This window comes from Chlorocebus sabaeus, chromosome 26 (assembly GCF_047675955.1).
Source record: "Chlorocebus sabaeus isolate Y175 chromosome 26, mChlSab1.0.hap1, whole genome shotgun sequence".
NCBI classification, from domain to species: domain Eukaryota; kingdom Metazoa; phylum Chordata; class Mammalia; order Primates; family Cercopithecidae; genus Chlorocebus; species Chlorocebus sabaeus.
In genome coordinates, this window is record NC_132929.1 from 8624734 (window position 1) to 8641526 (window position 16793).

The 16793-nt window shown below is 43.9% G+C and overlaps 1 protein-coding gene and 1 pseudogene across 4 annotated transcripts in view; both read right to left on the bottom strand.

Annotated features, from left to right (window-relative positions):
- Positions 1-16793, bottom strand: part of FMN1 (formin 1) — a 386235-nt gene that overhangs the window by 62322 nt on the left and 307120 nt on the right. The window lies entirely within an intron of this gene.
- LOC140710371 (uncharacterized) lies at positions 5522-7855 on the bottom strand (annotated as a pseudogene).

A 16793-nucleotide genomic window follows, 5' to 3' on the forward strand; every position in this document is an offset into this window, starting at 1 on the left:
CGCCATCATACGAACTCAGATATGAAGAAAGGTGGAGATCAATTAGGGGTGGGAGCAGCAAGGGCCCTGGGGAGTGTTCAAACAGTGCAAATAACATCTAAAGATGGGATGAAGTGTAACCTTTCAGATCTGGAGGGCAGGATCCAAGCCACCAAGAAGTCTAGTGGTTTGTACCCTCTAAATACCCCTCACCACTATAATCTCCCGCCACTTACTCAACCACTTTAGTCCAAGGCACCAAACCCCCACACTGGATTCTTAACCTGTCCTCACTAAGGTCCTCCTTTAAGTCACATAGATCTAGCCCACCTGAGTTCAATTTCCTCCTTTGTAAATGGAGATAATAATAGTGCTTTCCTCAAGGGTTGTTTTTTCAATGAGAAACAAGATATTACTTAATACCAAACTTGGCTGAGTATTAAATAAATGTTAGTTAATATTATTTTTACTTTTTTTTTTTGAGACAGGGTCTCACTGTGTCGCCCAGACTGGAGTGCAGTGGTGTCATCTCAGCTACTGCAACCTCCACCTCCTGGATTCAAGTGATTTTCCTGCCTCAGCCTCCCGAGTAGCTGGGAATACAGGCACCCGGCTAATACTATTGTTAATAATAAACGCATGTATCATGGAAGCTTGGGAAGTTTTTATAAAATAGGTGGGGCTCGATGGCAGTTTTGAAGGGTATTTGTTGCTCGCCTAGAACACAGGAAGTGGAGCTGGCAGTCCAAGCTCAAGGAGCCCCAGGAGCCAGGGCTTGCAGAGGCTGCAGGGGAGGAAAGTGTGTGGGTGGGGTGGGAAGGCTGGTATTGCATAGGTCCAGGAAGGCAATCATGAGACTCCCTAGACTGCAGGAAAAATCTTTTGTGGGAATAGTAAGCTTGGACAAGTAGACTAGAGACTATGAAGATAACCTCTCACAGACTGACACAAATAATCCACCCATGCAAATCATCTCAAAGAATTCAGCCTTTTTTTTTCCTCTCTCTCCTAACTTCTGATTCTTAAGGATGAAGAATGTGGGTGGGGATTCTTGTTCCCAGTGTCAGTAAGTAAAATCTTTTGGTGGGGAAGTATTTTGAATACTTGCAAGGAAAGTTCAATGCTCTCCAAAGTGGAGGTAAAAACTGGCACCAGGGATTTCTGTGTACCTACCTAGAAATACAGGGCTTTAATCTACAGTCAATGTGAACTTTTGTAACTCTTGAAAACATCATCATTTCTGAGGGACTTCAGACTCTGTTCCATAGGGCAGCACCAGACCAACAATATAGAGTTCCTGCGACCACTTATGATCTGAAACACAAACTCAGGCTTTGAATGTTTTAAAAACATCCATATAACTATGGGTTGTTTAAAAATAGCTATACCCCAAAGAGTTTATTTCCAACATCTGACATGAATGCATTTCGCAGCGATTTGTTATGCAAATAATGGCAGCAGAGAAGACATACGAAAAAACACTGACCCTTCTCAAAGCCCAGTGGATTTAATGCTTTTGTTAATTCTTCTTTTTTTTTTTTTTTTTTTTTTGAGACGGAGTCTCGCTCTGTCGCCCAGGCTGGAGTGCAGTGGCCGGATCTCAGCTCACTGCAAGCTCCGCCTCCCGGGTTTACGCCATTCTCCTGCCTCAGCCTCCCGAGTAGCTGGGACTACAGGCGCCCGCCACCTCGCCCGGCTAGTTTTTTATGTATTTTTAGTAGAGACGGGGTTTCACCGTGTTCGCCAGGATGGTCTCGATCTCCTGACCTTGTGATCCGCCCGTCTCGGCCTCCCAAAGTGCTGGGATTACAGGCTTGAGCCACCGCGCCCGGCCGCTTTTGTTAATTCTGAATTCCAAGTCTAGGGGTTGTTGGTCTGTCTGTGGTGTATAAAATAAAATACTATATGCCTGCCTCAACTTTTCTTCTGATGAAGCTGTAATTTGCAAAGGAACTATTGTTCCTCTATGGCTTCCCAAATTTTTCTTCACAGACAAGTGTGCTTCGGTGTGGAGAGGGGTTTCAGTGTATTGCCTGTGGAGATGATGCTGTATTTTCAAAGCAGAGGTGGCCGGGCATGTGGCTCATGCCTATAATCCCAGCACTTTGGGAGGCGGAGGCGGGCAGATCATGAAGTCAGGAGATCGAGATCATGTTGGCCAACATGGTGAAACCCCATCTCTACTAAAACACAAAAAATTAGCCAGACGTGGTGGCATGTGCCTGTAATCCCAGCTACTTGGGAGGCTAAGGCAGGGGAATCGCTTGTACCCAGGAGCTGGGGGTTGCAGTGAGCGGAGATCGTGCCACTGCACTCCAGCCAGCAGAGGGAAGAGCTTTTTGAGATGGAGACTCAGGTAGTGTTTGGAATTGCCGGTAATTCAAGGCCTGATGATATGGGGGCTATTTGCTAAAGCTTCTATTTCAACTCTCCTTTATGACCCCAGGTTATCTAAATATGTTGCTTTCTAATGTTTTTTGTGAGAGGTGGGAGGTAGGGTAGACATCAGTCTTAGATTTGTCAATGGGAGAAAAGCAAGGGACAGACTTTTTTTGCCGCAATTTTGTCCTTCTTCTAAAGGGTTAGCTCCTTCTAAAGAGTTACAGCCCCTCCTCTCTCCCCTCCTCCTGTGCGCTGCTCTTCTCCACCGCCACCACTCCCAGCAGCTGTTTATTAAATGCCCACTGCATGCTAGCGTTCTAATTTCTTTTTGTCTCTAATAGTCATATTTTAGGATGTCATTCCTCATTCCTCTACTGACTGCTACCGCTTCTAGAGTAAGCCTAACCTGTAATTATTTTCTTAGAGGATAAGTAGGAAATACGTAATGGGGGTTTGGGGGGAAATGGTTTTGATCTTCAATTAGTGTAACTGATAGGGAGGAAAGGGCTTGGGTTAAGGGAATGTGCTGTGAAACAGCAGCTGTTTTATAAGGGACTCACCTGGAGAAGTGGGGTGTATCCTCTGTTGATAAGGGAGAAGACCCACAGAAAGCCAACCAGCATCAAAACAGCCCCAGGAGCCGACCACAGAGGAAGTGAGCGTTCTGACCCCCATCATCCAATAAGCCCCGAAATTAGTCCCCACAGGAGATGCGCAACATCCAAGGGAGCAGTCACTCACTCAAGCCCCCGGCCCAAAAGTGTCAGGGACTTTGTTTTATGGTTTAAAGGACTTTTAGCTGAGTTAAAAGGGTTAACAAGTCTGAACATTTCTCTGCAACCTGATGAGATAATCCAAGCGTCTTTTTTTCTGAAGGTTCTCCATTGAAAATACCACTTACCAGTAACTTCTATGAAGAAAACCTATATGAAAATACCAGAGATGAACCAGCTGCTTTCTTCCCCTGAACTCTTAGCAAATGATCTAAGGGTTTAAATGTATTAAAGGCCTCAATTTCAACTTCTGGAATCAATAGGGCAAACGAATGTGGGCATATTCATTTAAGCATGAATTTGCTGACCCCATCCTTACTCTCTTGGGTTCCTCCCTAAGCCCAGACCTTACACTAAAGGGCAGCTACTTCTCACGCTGCAGCAGGATTTTGAGAACCATCACTCTTTGCCATCTTCACCCTGACCCTTCTCATCTTTTTTCTAATTCTCAGAACCTCCTGGCATTTATTTCTAATTCACTTGTTTCCTTTCACCAACTCGGGTTAGTTGAGCCCGGATCCTAGCATGCCGGTTTTGTCATACCCTGATGAAAAGCAAATTAAATTCTTGGATGGTAAACTCTCTTTTCTTAAACTTCTGTCTGGTTCTTCAGCAAAAAATTAAAAGTTATATTTATATTAACATCAACCAAGATATGGAATCCATCTCAGGATCCTACATCCCTTGACCAACAAGCTGATAAAGCTGCCTAACTCATCTCAGTCAACCTCTTCCTCTCACATGGTGTGTGGAATAGAACTTGGTCTCCCTTGGGCTTCAGTAGTAGCAAAATGAGGAAGTAAGACCTTAATTACATATAAACGTATTTCCACCCTATGTTAGCTCTGTTCCCTTGCTCTTTCATTTCAAGCTGCCTCAAGGAGGAAAAAATCAGATAAAACACAAACAAAAGACAGAAAACAGAAGCCCAAGCGCTAAATCAAGACTATTAATAGTTCCTCCAAACAAAGAATCCGACTGCCATCACCCAAGCTCTGTTCATCTAGTTCTTCCTTTCTCCAAATGTGGCTGAAACTCATCTCTCTTTTAGTCCTCTCTTACTCCCGCCATTATTATTTTCAGCCATTTTTCCCCCAAGAAAAGACAGCAGCATCCAAAAGTGAGAAAGTAAAGGTAGGTAACCTAGGTAGCACCTTTCTTTGAACAAATACTTTTCCATCTTTTTCTTATTTCTACTGATCTTGAAAACAGAATCACTGTTTAAAGGGGAGAAGCCCTAGTTACCTCTGATCACCTTGGTTAATTTTAGAACGGGTGCTTCCTACTCACCACACAGAGAAATCTAAGGCTTTTATTCATTTAAACCCTTCAAAATGCTAACATTATGAAACCAAAAACTTTTTAAAGTTTTGCCATTCCCAAACTGCCATGCGGTTGGCTTTGTGGCTTTGGACACTCTCAGAGGGAAGGCATCACCTTTGTTAGAGTTTGTGAATTCGAATTAGTTTGGGTTTGTTTGGAAGCAGAGCAACATCAGAAAATCCAGACCCTTTCTTCCTAAAAGCACAAGGCTGCTGGCCAGCAGGCCCAGGATTCGGGAGAGCCGGAGGAGAGGGCAGGGCACGGGAATGTCACCCAGCCCGGCTGGGATACGTGTCAGGCCTGACCACATAACCACAGATACTCATGAGCAAGGCAAAGCAGACTATTCAGATAAAACAAAAACTGATTTTAAATAAGAGGCATCCCTTATTTTGTTTATTATTTCTTCTAAATCGTGGCTCTAAAAAAATAAACTTAGAATTATTTTCCTCTTCCAAACTGAAATATCTTTTTCTTCTTGGCTTAGACCACCAACCAGGTTTCTGCCACCGGAAGTGGGGAAAATACTGGATATCCTTTTGAGGAAGCCTGATCAGATGCCCTATTATCCCAGTTTCCAAACCAAAGATGCTTGGAGATGAAGACACATTTTTTGGGTGTGTGTTCCAAGTTGCAACCTCAAAAACTTGGCAGTTTTCTCACCATGGACTGTGATTTCCATGATGTGATGGTTTGCAAGGGTTTCTTTTCAAATAGATGTTATGGGTAATTCCAAGGGAATTCTATTGCAATCCCTCTGAGTTGACAACCTTTCCTTCTTAAGTGTAACTTTGGTGTTCAAATGACCTTGGGACACAGACGAGGAAGATTCCCAGTGGTAAATGTCTGTGTGGTACAAAATGGGAAGGCAGAAAAAGTGAAGCTTGTAAACTCATGAAAATAAGAACCAAAGAGCTTTTCATGCATTATCTTTCACGCTGTTCTTCTTTTTCTTTCTTTTTTTTTTTTTTTTTTTTTGAGACAGCTTATCCGTCTGTTACCCAGGCCAGAGTGCAGTGGCATGATCGTGGCTCGCTGCAGCCTCAATCTTCTGGGCTCACGTGTTGCTCCCACCTCGGCCTCTCTGTAACTGGGACTATACGTGCATGCTGCCATGCCCAGCTAATTCTTAAAAATCTTTTTGTAGGATGTGGCCTCCCTATGTTGCCCAGGCTGGTCTTGAACTCCTGACCTCAAGGGATCCTCCCACTTTAGTCCCCCAAAGTCCTGGGAGTACAGGTGTGAGCCACTGCACCTGGCCTACATTGTTCTTTTAATTTACTTTTATTTAGGAGGACAGTACAGTTCACATTTTCTCCTTTTTCACGGGTTCTATTTAGTGTCATTTATAGTAACAGTAATTCATATTCTAACTTAGCTTTACCTCAGCAACTCTTTCTCCCCTTACTTTTAGTCTCAGTACTACAAATGCCTGCATGCTTTCTCCCCAGAACAGAGGGCTTCATATTTTTCTCCCTAAGCTGTATATGTCTTACAAACTTGTAAAATGAATATAAATGAATGTAAAACTTTCCCCTTGTTCGGTGAAGAACAAGATACACCCATGGCTTGAGCATACATCTCCCTCAGTCTCTTTGTCTGCTTTTTTCTTTTTTAGAATGCAAAGTATTTTATTTTTAAACTTTCAAAATCTAAAACCAAGCTAGCCTATGTTAAATAATATCGTTTCCAAAGCTGAACGTGCACACTCGGAGCCCAGTTTTCTACTTGAAATACAAACACAACTTCCTGACGCTCCCCGGTGGGAACACTACTGTTCGATGACCTCCGATTAGATGAACTGATCCATCTCAGTGGGTAACATCCTTTAATTTTTCCTTGGTAAGGGTTTCAAAATTCTAAAATAGGGCCGGGCGCGGCGGCTCAAGCCTGTAATCCCAGCACTTTGGGAGGCCGAGACGGGCGGATCACGAGGTCAGGAGATGGAGATCATCCTGGCTAACACGGTGAAACCCCGTCGCTACTAAAAAATACAAAAAACTAGCCCGGCGAGGTGGCGCCTGTAGTCCCAGCTACTCGGGAGGCTGAGGCAGGAGAATGGCGTGAACCCGGGAGGTGGAGATTGCAGTGAGCTGAGATCCGGCCACTGCACTCCAGCCTGGGCGACAGAGCGAGACTCTGTCTCAAAAAAAAAAAAAAAAAAAAAATTCTAAAATAGATGTTTTTTTTTTTTAGTTTTACACCGACAATTTCATTCCAAATGTCTCCTGGGAGACACAGACCATGTACAGGAGTCCATCTTCATCCTTCTCACTCTCCTACACCTCCGAGACTGGTGTGGAAACGCTCACCACGCTGTGTCTGTTCGCCACCAGGAGGAAGGCTTGATTAGCGCTGAGCTGTAAGCGCCTTCTAATGATCCTGATGAGCTCACTCAGGTTGATGTGGTCCGGTACAAGGAACAGCACTTTATCCAGGGCAGGAAGCTGCTTCTCGAACCCTTGCTTGGTTCTCTTACCACCGGGATTTTGGGTGGATGCTGCTCTCGGAGAAGTCGGACTTCTACTCTTTGTTCGAAGGTGCGGTGCGGCCTGAAGGTCTTCTCCGATGTCATGGTACAGGGATCTGTGTGGCGGTGGTGACGTAAGGGTCTGGTGGCTCCCGGGGGTGAAGGTGCAGGGATCTGGGTGGCGGTGGTGACGTAAGGGTCTGGTGGCTCCCAGGGGTGAAGGTGCAGGGATCTGGGTGGCGGTGATGACATAAGGGTTCTGGCGGCTCCCGGGGATGACAGTGCAGGGATCTGGGTGGTGGCTCTGGTGACATAAGGGTCTGGTGGCTCCCGGGGGTGAAGGTGCAGGGATCTGGTGGCGGTGGTGACATAAGGGTCTGGCGGCTCCCGGGGGTGGCAGTGCAGGGATCTGGGTGGCGGTGGTGACGTAAGGGTTCTGGCGGCTCCCGGGGGTGACAGTGCAGGGATCTGGGTGGCGGTGGTGACATAAGGGTCTGGTGGCTCCCGGGGGTGGCGGTGCAGGGATCTGGGTGGCAGTGGTGACATAAGGGTCTGGTGGCTCCCGGGGGTGAAGGTGCAGGGATCTGGGTGGTGGCAGTGGTGACATAAGGGTCTGGTGGCTCCCAGGGGTGAAGGTGCAGGGATCTGGGTGGCGGTGGTGACATAAGGGTCTGGTGGCTCCCGGGGGTGGCAGTGCAGGGATCTGGATGGCGGTGATGACATAAGGGTTCTGGCGGCTCCCGGGGGTGGCAGCAGCAGTGACTCTAACTCTGGCGACAGTGACTTCTCTAGTCTCCCTCAGTTTCTTTACTATACGCTTGATCCATCAGAAAGTCTCAAGGCTCTATGCACCTCAGCAATCCCAGTGATAAGGCAAGGGGTTCATGGACTGAGTCCTGAAGCCCTCTTGTGTTTAGAGATTGGGAAGATGAAGAACCAGCCTAGGAGATGGAGGAATGCCCACAAAGTAGAGAGAAGACAAAAGAGGGTTAGGGCCTAAAGCAAGGAAAAGGAGTTTTCAACCCCTCATTTGATCAGCTATATCTAATGCTCCTGAAAGGCGGAGTAAGATTTTGTGTCAGACATAGAGGGTCTTTGAGACTAGAACAGTGTCTGATTCTTTTTTTCCACAGAGTCTCACATATAGTAGATAACTTATAAATGCTGAATGAACAACTGAAAAAGAATAGTAGTGATCGGTCACAGAGAATGGGATGTGCTCTCTGTTAATTCCCTGCCCATCAACAGATGCCCATCCTAGGGCAAAATGGGAGAAAGATTGTCACTTCCACAGTCCTCCTGCTGAAAGGATCCCAAGTGCTGTTGCCTCATTTATGTAGCACGATCCAGAGACACTTCCAGTCTGAAGAACTTCAAAGGTTTTAGGAGGCTGAGGTGGAGGGCTCAGGGAGGAATGAAGACAAGAGGAAAAGGGATGAATAGCCACAATAAAAGGCCGGCATGTTCACAACGATGCTGGGCAAAGACAATGATTCCTGAATATGAAGGAATCTGGAGAGCGAGTCACAAGAAACCAAAAACATAAGGGGGTGGAGGAGACGCTGAGAGCAAACAGAAAGCTATGAAAGAAGGCAGAGGCTCAAACTGAGGTGAGAGAAAAAATTAAAAGCAGAAGGGGGGAAAGAAAGGAAATCAGAGGAGGTGATGCCAACGTATGGAAAAAGAGCAAAGGCAACACAGGGCCATTGCCTTACGCTGAGGACTGAGCGACTGGTGCCTGATCTCTGTGCATCTCAAGAGGAGACAAATGGCAGATTGAGGGGAGCCTCTGCATTTTGCATCCAAGAGGAACACATACCAGGCGCGGTGAAATGCTCAAGTAAACACAAACGCAGCAGCCGCGGGGCTACCAGTGACCTGACTGCAGGCTCTGTCCTCTCCTGGCCTCCAGCCTGAGTGTACAACACACACGCCCGCTTAAAGGGGGAGGGCAAAAATCTCCTGCAACTGGGTGACCTCTGTTGTCAGCATTTGGCTAATTAAGGAAAGATATTACCCTACAGATCTCTATGCCTTGGTCCTACTTCCTGCTCGTTAAAAAATGGTTTAATGAGAAAAAAAAGAAAGGCAACAGAATCCAAATTACTATTTTTTCTCCCAAATGAGCTGAATGGTGGTGGCTGTTGCCAAAACACTTGAACAATAGGATTGTGACACGAAGACTGAAATCTAAACAATATGAAGAAATCTCGAGAGCCAAGCAGTCCCCATTATCTCATGCTTGCACGACGATAGTCCAGAAGATGAGGGATGAGTCTCCATTTGTGCAAGCAGAGCAGCAGTCCAAGGCCCTGAGACAGCCACTGATTGCCCATCTGCTTGTTTACACAGCCCAGAGATGGTGACTGGACAAACAGTTCATTTCCTTTGAAACGGGACCAAACTGGGAGGAGCCTGTCACATGGGACAGAGGAGGACTAGGAAGAACTCTCATGGGAAAGTGCCTCCAGATCAAAGCCAAGGACCGGCAAGCCAAGCACAGATGGGTTCAAATGGCTGGCTTCCCATAGGCAGCTTCAGGTCTACCGCTTTCTGCGCCCTGCCCACTCACTCCCAGCAGAACTGGAACCCCTCTCCCCGAGGACAGGACATTTTGAGCCATTCACATAAAAGTCTCAACCGGCCAGGCACGGTGGCTCACACCTGTAATCCCAGTACTTTGCGAGGCCGAGGCGGGCGGATCATGAGGTCAGGAGATCGAGACCATCCTGGCTAACGTGGTGAAACCCCGTCTCTACTAAAAATACAAAAAATTAGCTGGGCACAGTGGCGGGCGCCTGTAGTCCCAGCTACTTGGGAGGCTGAGGCAGGAGAATGGTGTGAACCCGGGAGGCGGAGCTTGCAGTGAGCGGAGGTCGTGCCACTGCACTCCAGCCTGGGTGGAGAGCCAGAGCCAGACTCCACCTAAATAAAATAAAATAAAAAATAAAAGCCTCAACCAGGAAGCATCAGCACCAACCCAACCTCCAGGCCTTGGCAGTGAGGACAATTGTGTTCAGGTGAACTTCTAGCCCTTTTGGACTTCACTGGATGCTTGGCATTTGCTACACTGGTTCCCATGTTAGTGTTCTCCTTGTCTCATAGATTGGACTGTAAACAACTTGAACACAAGGGACTTGAAGCGCCTGGGTTCCACAGCAGGACTCTTTACATGTGAAGGGCCATTAGAGAGGAAACGCTTATGGTTGTTAATGATGATGAGCTACTCCAAGCATAGTTTCTTTTATTTGCCTACATCAGAAGCTTGGCTTCTTGAGACAAGAGACTCAGACTGCTCATTTATACTCCTGGCAGGCTGTGGAAATCAATAACGGCTCGCACCCATCAGTGTCCTGGAAGTAGGATTGAGAGAGAAGATTCTCTTGAGAACCTGTTTCTCCTCAAAATAAGATTAGGTTTAAAAAAAAATCAGCTGCCCTACTGCTTAGCTCACAGATGTGGCGCTAATGGCAGCAGCTCAGTCATGAAGTGGGAAAGAACAATTTTAAAAATCCTTGTTAATTTGCTTATAATTATCCAGAACTAACGCTAGGTACGCTGAAGAACTGTATACTTAATGGGAGGGAGACCGACATTGCTAAGTCAGTAAGACCAATTTCCGATTTTTCCCTGTGAGCATTTGCAGAGCCACATATTAGCCACATGAGAAACTAAGAAGAATGAATCCTGCCCGGGAGCAGAACTGCAGCCCCGAAATCCAAAGCGGAATGGGGTGGGGGCAGCTTGAGGTCTGTGGGCGAAACTCGGCACTCCCAGCCTAGGGCGCTGTTCACCCATTAACTTGGCCTCCTCTTGCCACTGCTGTGTTTTAGCCCTTAGTGAGCATCTGTGTGGTTCAGATTTAACCAGACCAAAGGGGCTGTGGTGGTGAGAGGGCAGAGGAAGCTGGAGGAAGAAATGGCTTTTCTTCTGGACAGGACTGAGGACTAAGTCACTTCCAGGATGATCATATTCTCAGGACGAGCCATGCTATGATATTATTTGAATATCTAGCTCCAGGCAGCTCTATTTTTCCCATCTCACTACCAGAAGATTGTAATCACCTGGTATCAGCACATTCAAGATACTACCGAAGACCTAACAGCATGGCTAAAACTTCTCATCTCTGCACATAACTGCGTACAAATGACTAAAACCACTTTGCTTTGAAAACAGAGTAGCTGTGTGAAAGGCATTTTAGAGCGCGTGGGATTCCACACACAGGCAAGTTCCAGGGATCTCAGAAGCTAGGCTGTTTCGTTCAGCGCCAAGGAGGCAAAGATCCCAGGGAAAGGCAGTCATGTGGGCAGGAGGTGGTCCTTGGATGATTAGCGCAGGTGTCCAGGAGGGAGGGGAGGGTATGGAAATGGGACAAACATGACAGAAAGCTGTGCCAGTGGGTCACCATGCCCCATTCGTACAGAACATTGAGTGGACTGTAACTGTGGACAACTGAAATACCGAAAAGAAAACGTGCACACACTGGTTCAATTCTAAACAGTGGTTGAAATAGTTGTTTAAAGAAGAACAGATAATGGCTCATTCTACCCTCCCCAGTCTTTGGAAGATAGACACAGGAGTGTCACACGGTACAAAAGTTTGTATTACACAGAAAGAGGGACTTACACACAGAAACAAAATTTAAAAACAAACAAACCACCGGCATTTATCACCATTTATCCAGCCAGTGGTTTTCTTTATCCCCTTGGCTATTGCTTTAGACATTTTTGCTTGGAACTTCTCCCCCCCTTTTTCTGACAGCTCATTGATCTTGGCTTGGAGCATCACAGTTCGTGGGAAACAATACAGGCTACTTTTCTAGCTTATTCCTTCTTAGACGCCTCTTGGATGTTGTCCATTTAATATGTTTGAGAAATACAGAGAGACAAACACATAGTGTTTTAATCTCAGAGTATATGCAGTGTGTCCCTGGAGAAGTCTCATAGATCCAAGGGAATCATTTCGTTGAAGTAAGGCTTGTATTTCAAATTGATCCACCTGGAACATGTAATCGAAACTCATGAACTTTAATATAAATTCCAGATTCTGGTCTCTTATCTATATTTTTGGGAACATAACATTGGTAGATAAACTAATTGAAAAAAATTATTTTCAATGTGATTTAGAAATGGCTTTTAACTATTTCTACACATTCCATCGCTCCATCTCAGAAGAAGCGGAGTAGAAAACTGCAGCAAATGGGACTTTATATTAAAGTCCTAGGAAATACATTCTGGCTGAGGTGATGGTTTTTGTGTACTACACTAGGCGTGTAATATGTGGAACTGGGTTCGTGAGGCTCCTATTTATGAAGCTGTGTATTTCCTTCTGTGTAGTAACACAGAGAGTGATTAAGGAGAATGAGAAAATCCTGTTTCCTGGAAATATCATCCATCCTAGAGGAGTTATGAGAACCAGAAGAGATTTGTATTTTGCTGTTTATCTGACGCTTGAAGATGATACCAATCCATTTTCCTAGGGCAAGCACAAATGGTCAGTTTTATAAATCTTGATGGACTAAGTCAAGTAAAAGCCAGAGCCTACTAGTTAAGAGTCCAGATATCAAGAGACACAAATCTGAGGAACAATCAATTAGACACCGTGGTAGCTCGTCTCCGAGATGTCCATCATCAGCTTTTTCCTTCCCTGCATGTTTGTGCTGTTCTCTAGTTGAGAGGTGGTGTCTATTGCTTCACTCCCTTAAAACCAGGCTGGACTGTGACTTCTCTGAACAACAGTGACGTGATGTTTCATTCCCAGTGTTTGAGAGGATAGGCAATTTCTAATTTCTTTTCCTTGGAACATGTGCTCAGGAAAAAGCCAGTAACTATGTAAGAAGGCTAACGACCGTGAGAACACCATGCTATGAGAAAGTGCAAGCCATGTGGAGTGACTGTGTGGGCTCTCAGAGATGCCCAGCCAAGCCCCACCCTCCATCCACCTGAGCCGAGAAGCTGCAGCCTACAGATGATTTCAATGCCAGCCATAATCTAAATCCAACCTCACAGGAGACCTGAAGCAAGAACCAGCCAGTCAAATCTAGTCAACTCACTAAACTGTGAGAGATAGGCATACATTGTTTTAGCTTACTAAGTTTTGAGGTAGTTATGCACCTGGATCCCTATTGCCAATTGGCTATAATTATCAAATATCCACTGGCAAATATAAGTTCCAGAGGCAAAGACTGTGTTCATTTTGCTCATCATTGCATTCATAACATGCAGCACTGTGTCTAGCTAATAATACATAACAATTTGTAAAAGTTTATCTGTTCCACTATGAAAGAAAGACCCATAGTCAACTGGGTGACATTTTTTAGCCAGTTTCATGACCACAATAACCTTATGGTGGTAGTATTACTACCTCTCTCTTTGAGATGAGGGAACCTCAGCCTTTTTTTTTTTTTTTTTTTTTTTTTTTGAGGAAGTAAGTTTCCCAAGCTCAGAAAGGTAAGGGAGAGGGCCAGGCATGGTGGCTCGCGCCTGTAATCCTAGCACTTTGAGAGGCCGAGGCAGGCAGATCACCTGAGGTCGGGAGATCAGGACCATTCTGGCCAACATGGAGAAACCCCAGCTCTACTAAAAATACAAAAAATTAGCCAGGCGTGGTGGCACATGCCTGTAATCCCAGCTACTTGGGGGGCTGAGGCAGGAGAATCGCTTGAACTCAGGAAGCGGAGGTTGTGGTGAGCCGAGATCACGCCATTGCACTCCAGCCTGGGCAACAAGAGCAAAACTGTCTCAAAAAGAAAAAGAAAGAAAGAAAGAAAGGTAGGGGAGAGATTTGAACTCAGGTTTGTGCAATTCTAAAGCCAGGCTCTGTTTATTATAGTCTCCCAGGAGACTACAACAGAAACAATGAGAAAACAATTTGAAAGAGATGCAAAACCCACCCCTTGAATCTTACCCAGGACTATTGAGCTCCATTAATTGCTGTCAACACGCTGGAACCTATTTCACATGAAGCTTAGACCAATTACAATTAATGCCACAGTCATGACTACAAGCTAGAAACCAATGCCAGAGGAAGCTTAAGTTAAAGAACGCAACGATCACGCACATATATTATGTTAGCAATTAGGCTTAATCCTAGAATCATGAAGCCAAACGGAATGTATTAAAGAGAGAACAGTGCCCTCCTGGGAAGAAGAGCAATTTCAAATAGACTTTTTAGTGGCTTTCTACATTACCTACTTGAATATATTATGCTCCCCTAGAATTACTATATTACAATTACTCACACCACATTTTATTTATTTCAGCAAGGAAATGGGATGGTGCAATGAGCTCAGTGGGCAGATGGTTTGGCTATTTCAATGAATAATTTGAATGTCAACAAGTTGGTGGATGCTAAGATGAAAGGGAAAGTAGTAAATAGCAAAGATCTCGATGCCTGACTCTGAGATGGGGTAGGGATGAGCTATCAGGACTGGCATTTCACTTCTAGAAGATGAGCACTCAGGTTTTGCTAAATTTATAAAAGCACATGAACTAACGTCGCATATTTCCTATAACGAGAAAACCAGTTTATCTCTGTTTAAAACAGTTGTGATCTACTCAAACACACATTTTTAATTTTCACTGAAAAATGCTATAAATAAATCAAAATTCAAATAAAAAAAAACTGGGAGGGAAAGGTAGATCTATTTCTCAATTCAGAAGATTAATAAAAGGATTAAGGAATTAAATAATCACATTCTCTAGCCTCAGCTTACAACTTTTTAAAGGCTCAGTTTCTCAATAAATGGAAAAGCAAATTCTCATTATTCTCCCAATCTGTTTGAAAGCAGAGTTGGGGTGTTATGGTGATTAACGGTGATCAAGGCCCATTAAAGTTGTTAATTACAGTGGCATTTACTATCATTTTCCATCATTTTTAGCTACTGAGACAGGGTCTTTGTGGATCCCAAGGATCATGTGCTTGCAGTTCAATTCAGCAGCCACTAGGTGGTAATATTGTTGATTTTGGTAGCCATGAAGTGTGATCTATCAGACCCGCCCTCTTAAATGGAATTATATACATCCCTTATATCATCAAGATGTAACTATAGAAATTATAATTATACTTTAAAATATTTAAAATATTTTAATTGTGAAAAATATAATCCCATATAAAAGTTCCATGCATATCTGGTATCTTTTAATCTTATGCTAATTCTACTTACCTTTTACTCTAATTATATACATGATTATCTTCAAATTATACTTATAACAAAAAGAAAGTGTCAGGTCTTAGAGAAATCCAGCTTATATTCATTGCTTTTGGCTTATTTTTAGAGGAGATGAAAAAGATGCACATAACTTTCCTTCTAAAAGTTATGGCTGTCCTCTCTAGTAAATAATTATTTGCCACTTGAACTTGGAACCACTGCTATTTGCACCCTTGGGTAAGTAAAACTTCTGTGGTTAACTTTTCTGAGACCCACTGTCTGAAGCATCTGATAAGGTTTGACAAAATGACATAACAGCAGCAGCGGCTGATATACATAGTGCCAGGTTCTGTGCTAACTGCTCCACATACATTAGTCCTGGGTTCCTCCTAGAGCTGCCACAATTCATTTAAGGCCAAATGAATTCAGCAGAAGAAACAGACCTGTATTATTTGAAAGAATGAAAAGATATTTCCAAAACTGGACATTGTCTACAAAACTATGTATTATATAACATGTATTATGCACAATAACTCCCAGAAGGCAATACAGGTGTTAAGCTCTTCCATTATGAAGAAGACAATAACTGTATAAATTAAAGAGAAGTCATGTGATAGCACCTTGGATCAATCACTGATGAAAACCCTGCCATAGCTGTCAAGAATCCAAAGAGAAAGTGGTGGCTAGGCCAACAATTACGTGAAGCAATTTATCATGAGAACAGCCATTATGCAAGATGCAGAGCTCAATACTGATTCCATAAAATACTTACATGCTTGTCACTGCAATTCTTTACTAATTACAATGGAAACTTTGTTGTTATTGTTGGGAAAGGTAAAAGAGGATCTCTACTAAGACCTCAGAAAAGGAATCTTTGAGGTTAAGCTATTACCCAAGGTTAAGGCAAATCTGCTATTTTGATACTTTTCTCCTTTAGATGGTGAAACAAAAATGCTTATTTCTATATACCCATTGGGTCCTGGGACTCAGATAAACTAAGTGGTTCTCTAAGTTAGTAGCATGGCACAGTAGTAACGCTGGGATTGAGCTCACCCTGACCTTGAGGAAGTTACCAAGTCCCTCAGATTCAGTTTTCTTATCTGGAAAGTTAGGAATGAAAACAAATCAGTTTCAAAGGATTGCTGCAAAATTAAATGAAGTGCTACACACCTGTTCAAGTCAAGTAGTATGCTCCCCAGTCCTCCCCTCCACACACCAGAACTAAAGATTCAGGAGGAAAATTTTCAGTATATGGGTGTTTCCCACAGAGGGTCAAAGTGGGATAATAAGAACGCCTTAAACATAACATATTGTATTTATTAAAGCTTTACAGTTTATATGGTGGTTTCCTATGTTATCTAATTTCATCTTCGTAATGACACTGTGTACTAAATATTTATTACTATTCCCATTTTACAGACAAGAAAAAAAAGGCCCCCAGAACTTAAAATCCTTTGCAAAATCACACAGAAAGGTTAAGTGATGAACCCAGTGTTCAAACCTAGGTCTTCTGACTTCAAGCACAAAGCTCTCTCCCTACATTCAGAACACTTAAAAACACAACGTTTTATTGTGCCTATCGTTACAAAGACTGTATTGCACTCTTAAGACTTTGTTAACATGGTAGAATTCATGCTAAGTATTCTTACTAAAATAACGAAAGTTGTATGTATGTAGAAAAAAGTATTGCTTAATCTAATTAAACTAAACAGCTTCT